Below are 6,921 nucleotides of genomic sequence, written 5' to 3'. Positions count from 1 at the left end.
GGCCTATGGAATTTGTTGTTGGGAACATATTACATTGACTAATGCTTATTTGCTGTAATGTAAGGGATTGCTCATGATGATAAGGCATGTGTTTGAGGATTTTCACATGTTGTGCACAAAACTAGATGACCACCTCTTTAGTGAAAATGGAAAAAAAAAGCTGTAATTTGTTAATTATTATACCATAATTTGAAGATTTTATCTAGCGTGCTTCCTATGTTCTAAAAATTCCCTTTGTGATTCATGCAGTGTGCATAATGTGGGCTGGTAGTAGCCTAGTGGGTAACACACTCGCCTATGAACCAGGGCACTCGCCCATGAACCAGGAGACCCAGGTTCAAGTCCCGCTTACTACCATTGTGTCCCTGAGCAAGACACTTAACCCTAAGGTGCTCCAGGGAGACTGTCCCTGTAAATACTGATTGTAAGTCGCTCTGGATAAGGGCGTCTGATAAATGCTGTAAATGTAATGTAAATGTAAATAATAAAGTGGCATGTTAATTGCACATTTGAGATAGTAATGTATGGGTGTATGCAGCGATCAGAGACTACAATGCCCAACGTAAATAAGACTGAAATGATGGAAGAGCTGCTTGGAATCGAGTGGCAGGCACAGATTTGGGACCAGTAACAGATGGTCATCGGCAGTACGATGAGATGTATTTGGGAGAGTTTGGAAACGCAGTGTTCTAAAACTCTGGCCACTGGGTCACTCAGGCATGAATAAAAGGTTCCTGTGGACAAACAACACTGTCACTTTAATATCTCCCCTTTTTTTCCTGAAGCTTGCCCACAGACCTGACCGCGGTCCAACAACTTGATTTCACAAATGGAAAAACAGCATCTGTTTTCCTGCAGCTCCACATATGGCTGTGATTGTTGCTCAGATGAGCTGAGGCAGGTAGCCTGAGAGCAGGGATCCCAGTGCGCGGCGCTGAACTCGGGGGACACTGCTGGGCCACTCCGCTGTGAGGGCCATGATGTCCCCAGCCAGATGAACCTGCATAGGGAATGAAGGCAGGCTGCCCAGAACGTGCAGCCAAAGAGGCACGCATAATCAGGGTCTCTGAAGGGTCCAGCATCTATTGTTCAGGGGGGTTGTCATGCAGACAGTCAGCACCACCAGCCCTTTCAACTGGACTGAAATCATTTTAAAGAGAAAATAATAATGTTGGGTTGGAGCAACTAGTTCCCTTAGAGTACAAAGTGATTGGGGTTCTGACCAATGTCCCAGTCCAACGAATGGTTGACATGTATTAAAATGATGTCAATATATGACACCAGTTTGGGACGTTTTGCAGTTGCTTTTATTCATCAATCACTAAACTAATGCGAACAAATGGCGAATGTTGCCATCCCCCCCAGCACAGTACCAGAGACAAGAGTATCATTATTTATTATGCCCAGTCTCTTTGCTGCATTAAATGCCAACTGTAACTCTCCACGTACTAATCAGTTCCATTAAAATGTGTAGTGTCTTGCACTTGATAATGGGTGGCTCGAGAAAAACAGAGCCTGCAGAAGAAAGCGTGTGCATAATCAGACTTGCGCCTGATGACTGCTTAGGGAATACTAGCCAATGAGCTTGGCACCGCAAGACGCTATTACAAGATCATGATCTGAATATGTTTTGCTGCATCTCTTTTTACATTGGTAAATTATCATGTAGCTCCGGTTCGCAACAGCTCCTCGGAGGCTCCTGTTGAGAGGCTGCACATCTGGGAAAGGGGGGGGGGGGGGGGGGGGGGGGTCAGTTGTGTGTGTTTTGGAGCCTCGACTCAGGGGCATTAGTCTCTCTCAATTGCACCCCTCCCCTTGCTTCGTGCCCCAGCCACGGCTCTATATGGGCCAGGGCCGCGTTACTGGTGATGTGAGGCTGACAGGCTGTCCTGTGGGAGCTCTTGAGTACCGTTTACAGCTCTTTTGCTCCTAATACCGGCTGTCTGCTCCTATTTCCCATCGCACCGCTTTACCCGCTGCGCTCGGTGCGGTAGGAACACTCGCCACCGCTCTCTTCTTATGGGATTACACGCGTCCTAATCACAACTTCCGTTGGACTCCCCGGACCCAGGACCAGCAAGGTCACGGTATCCAGGGCCTGCGCACAATCAGCCGCGCAGCGGCTTCGGAAAAAACAACCGTTCTATGCGCAGGAACCCATTAGGGAGGATTAAAAAAAAGTATTCGTAATGATTTGCTAATTGCCTTGTTAGTATAAAAACCAAAAAACGCCGGAGGGCTAAATTACTGGCAAACAAGCGAGTGGAGAGCGGCGTGTTGCACGAGCATCTGCAGATACAGCTGCTGTTCGGGCCAGAAGCAGGGAGCGGCTCTTCAACGTGGCTGCGTTTACTTTGGATAAAACCGCTGCCGCTTCTGTATATGATTTCTGCCTATGTGCTTGCTACAGCTGCACGTATACGAAAATTGGATCGATACAAAGAAGATTAGCATGCCCCCTGCGAAAGGATGACATGCAAATCCATGAAGCGTTCCATATTTTTGGTGGGGCAGTGGTGGCCTAGTGGTTAAGGAAGCGGCCCGTAATCAGAAGGTTGCCGGTTCAAATCACGAGCCACTGAGGTGCCACTGAGCAAAGCACCGTCCCCTCACACTGCTCCCCGGGCGCCTGTCATGGCTGCCCACTGCTCACTAAGGGTGATGGGTAAAATGCAGAGGCCAAATTTCACTGTGTGCACCGTGTGCTGTGCTGCTGTGTATCACATGGGACAATCACTTCACTTTATCGCCTTTTGGTAAGTGAGGCACATTGAGAGACATCTAGATGCTGAACCTGTCTCTCCTCTGCCCCTGTTGAAGATTAAAGTTTGCAAATTCAGAGTAACGATGACTACAAATAGCCCCTGTGGGTATTTCCTCTTTTTTTGTCAGGGAATAAAAAAAAAAAAACAACAACTTTAGCAGCAGCTGTCAGCCTGATTAAAAAAAAAAAAAAGAGTGAATGGAGGGGAAAAAAGACCCCAGCGTCGTCTCCCAGGAGAAATGTGTGTTTTCGGCAGCAGTCACCTGTCACAGCCCAGCCCAAATGAGATTCAGCAGCCTATTGTCCCAATCAGCATTTTCTATCACTCTAAATGGTCTCTAGAGACAATCATTATTACATGACATGCTTCTCACAGTGGATAAATGATGCTCAGCGCGCCAGGCCCAGGCTGCCGAGACGGACAGCTCAGACCGCCCTGGAATGAAAAGGCCTGCAGCTTTTATTGACATTTTAATCAGAAATAGTTATCCACGTATCAATCTACAGCAGGGGCGCCTCCGTACTGAAAAGCGCACTCTAAATATGCAAGGGCCAGAGATTCGGACCTCCTGACACACAATTTACCTGCTGTCACTTGGCGCGTGGGCCTTATTACTGGGTACCTGTTGTGGCTTCCCCTCAGGAGGGTGAACATGGCCGCTATTTAAGACGAGAGATTAAAGGCGATGAGAGGTGGGCATCAGCATTCTGGATGTAGAGAAAGTGACAGTTACTTTGAGTCGAGGCCTTGCAGACTGTACCCCATGAATCGTCAGAGCAACGTGAGAGAACTTTAATCTATGGGCAAATCCAATCCAAAATCTTGATAGCTTAAACTCAAACACTTAGCATAGGAAAAATCGAACACTGATTGTGCAGTGGCACCCTGGAAAAAAAGATTTGGCAACAGTGAAAGTGAAGTGTCCTCTGCTTTTAACCATCACCCTTGGTGAGCAGTGGGCAGCCACGACAGGCGCCCGGGGAGCAGTGTGTGGGGACGGTGCTTTGCTCAGGGGCACCTCAATGGCACCTTGGCGGATCGGGATTCGAACCGGCAACCTTCTGATTACGGGGCCGCTTCCTTAATCTCTAGGCTGGGAAAACGGACTTGTGGCGGGTCACCAGTGGCACTAGCCGTCCATCCCCATACACTGCTTTCCTGGGACCATTCAACCTGTAGCTTTACCTTAGCTGTGGTACAGTCGTGAAATACATAAAATACTCCACCTTGCCCCCTTGGTCAAATTAATTATAGAACAGAAATCTTCCACACTCTGTGACTGGTCTTTTTTTTTATGTAAAGGTGTATTCATATTACATTAGAGGTTAGCTATTTGATGGTCTTTATTTGGAGACAAAATGCTGAGAATCAGTATCAGATCCCTGGTGAAATGTTTTGAATAATTTATGCTGTTCTCGAGCTATTTTAACATGTCAGCCTAAAACTAATCAGAAAATAAAATATGGATCGGAACATCTCCACCAAACTTTAACATTGATGCATTGTGATATTTCCTCCTCTCTCTGTCTTCTGAAGGTTATTTTGACTTCTTTTAGTCAGATCTAATCTCCGACTTGAGTAAAAATGCGGCGAGAGCATTGGACACGTAGAACAGTATTAGCGGCCATGTTAAATAATTCATGAGCTGAATAAGTCTAAAAAATACAGCCGACAATTTCTATATTCTGATCTACACAACTAATTGTTAAACACACTCCATTGAGATTTAAAGATGTTGTCGCAGACTTTTCATTAAACATTAATATGCACTTACGGTGATTTCATGCAGTGCACTTTTTACATCTTCTTTTTAATGACACTCTTGAAAAAAAGCATTAAAACTCATCATAAACTGCACAATAATAGTGAAGCGGGGTGCAAAAAAAAAAAAAAAAAAAAAAAAAAAAGCCCGTGCTTAACCAATCATGAATTGATCTATGCAGAGAGCTGCAGGTAAAGGGCTGACAGCCGCTTAATTTACTTTTGTCGCTGGAGCCACTTCCTCCTACATCAGGCCCGGCGACAGCAGAAGGTCCAGGAAGGTACCGCAGGATCTTGTTGCCGCTTTAGATGCACAAGCTGCGGCCAAGGTCACTGTAATTAACTGTCAAATTACTCTTTAAATGATAATACTAATCAGTCATTTTGCAATACAGAGGAGCCACTGGCTGTCATTTTAATTTAGGGCCAGGGTGGAAACAGTCGCCCTGCTTTCCCGCTGTCTGGCAGGTTTGTGTCTATATTTATTCAGCTTAGATATTTTTCCTCCAAGGGTTTTATGAAGACATCTGCAAATGACACGTTTTGCTCTGAAACCTAAGAAAGTAATATGTAGCTTGCACATGACTTAATGCTAAATCAGTAAAATACTATATATGCACAATAAATATATTCCGGGAATGCTATTAATTACTGTTAGTATATAATACTATTGTATATTTTATATGTTTGGACCACTGTGACCAATACTTTTTTTTTTTATTCGTGATGAAAACATTATAATGAAAACAGGTGCCATTATATGTGAGGTGACCTAACCTGCATGGCTGCGGACTCCCCTTTAAAATCACCTTTCGCTTTTGTGCACATGCATACAGGGCCTGGCTGGAGGCTCCAACGCAAGGTCCAGACCATTTGAGATTTATTCCAGCCAATCTCCACCCCATTATCATTAGTGCCCATCTGCCGCTTCTGCCCCTCACAGGCCTCCTAAAGGTTACTCATTTACATACTGAAAAAGCCTCACCAATAATTATGTTCCTTCAATCAATCAGCAACCTATGAGCTATACATACAGTCCCAACAGTGAAATAAAATTCCACTTGCCAATTGCAGAGTGTCTCGGGAAAATGAGGTCCCAAAATGTCATAACAACTGTTCCTTCTTTGATTAAAATAGGGCATAATTCCTCTATAAATTATAATGGGATATCTGAACTTGATTTATTATTGTAATCGTTTGCCATATGGCACAAACTGCCCCCCCTCTTACATTCAAATAAGCGGAGATTACAGGGCTAGGTCATCTCAACCTTTACCACCACGAAAATGAATCTCTGTCTGGACAGGGAGGAACCGTGGAAGAAGAATCACCCCCCAATCTACATACAGTCTATGGTGAAAGCTGTTTTATAAGTTGTTTCAAAAAGAACTGTTTCAGTTTAGTTTTAATGGGATTTTTCAGGAGAAAGCTTCACTCTGTAAATGACAGTCTTTTAATGGGTTCCTCTCTTTTGTCGACAAAAGCGCCTCTGGAAGCTTCCTTGTAATTGTATTGTTTGGATTAATATATATATATTTAAGTGAACAGCAGAACGATCCATAATTCATAATTATTTACATGGACCCCATCAGCGGTGTAATTTAATCTGTCCTGGAGAGTTCCGTCGCTCTCAGCCATTCTTTATTGGATTGTTTCCATACAGGGTTTTTCTGACACAAACTTGATATGTCACCGTCATTCACAGAGAAAAGATTATGTGATCGAGCTGCTTCTGCGGACTTGTGTGAGTGACAGATATTCAGCAGGTTGTGGCTCCCCTCTTGGGTCTGGGCTGCTTGAGGCCAGTCACCTGTCATGTCAGGTGAAGGCTCCTCCACATCTAGGAACCAAGGCAGCCTGCCAGATATAATGGAAGAGTGTTGGACTCTAGGAGTCTAGGAATGTGGGAGTGTAGGAGTGTAGTTTTGTCGGAGAGAACTTTCAGTCAGATATTACTCTTTTGTTTTATTGCATTTGTAAATAGCTGTGTAATTTGACCTGTTATGTTGGGCATGCCCAGATTCAAAAGAGCTCCCCCATGCATATGGCTGGAATCACTAGAGAGGTTTTTGAAGTTTCGTTTAAAAGAGAAAAGAGAAAGACAGTTGAAGTACTGTTCAGTTGTGAGGTCTGGTAAACAACACTGCAAAGAGACACTTTCATTTATGCTCATTGCTCACGAATAGTATATTATTGTGAAGTTGTATACAACCTTTGCCTTTGGTGTTTGGTGTAATCCACCCCAGACATTCTCATATTACCTATTTATTTATGTAAAGCCACGGACACTTTTGACCTCACACTAACAAACAAGCCACATACTTTAAAATGTAGTGGCCATGAAGTTTTAATTAAAAAAAGCGTCTTCAGTTCTGCTTTAACAGAACTGAAAGAA

At 44.1% G+C, this 6,921-nt stretch overlaps 1 non-coding gene across 1 annotated transcript; it reads left to right on the top strand.

Moving 5' to 3' along the window:
* Window positions 1–2,397: 2,397 nt before the first annotated feature.
* Window positions 2,398–2,504, top strand: LOC114785013 (U6 spliceosomal RNA). The gene has a single exon (XR_003748995.1). It is a non-coding gene; the product is annotated as a U6 spliceosomal RNA (small nuclear RNA).
* The last annotated feature ends 4,417 nt before the right edge of the window (window positions 2,505–6,921 follow it).

The sequence above is a fragment of the Denticeps clupeoides genome, chromosome 2, assembly GCF_900700375.1.
Source record: "Denticeps clupeoides chromosome 2, fDenClu1.1, whole genome shotgun sequence".
Taxonomy (NCBI): Eukaryota; Metazoa; Chordata; class Actinopteri; order Clupeiformes; family Denticipitidae; genus Denticeps; species Denticeps clupeoides.
The sequence above is the reverse complement of the archived record's forward strand: the minus strand, read 5'-3'. Positions and strand labels throughout refer to the sequence as shown.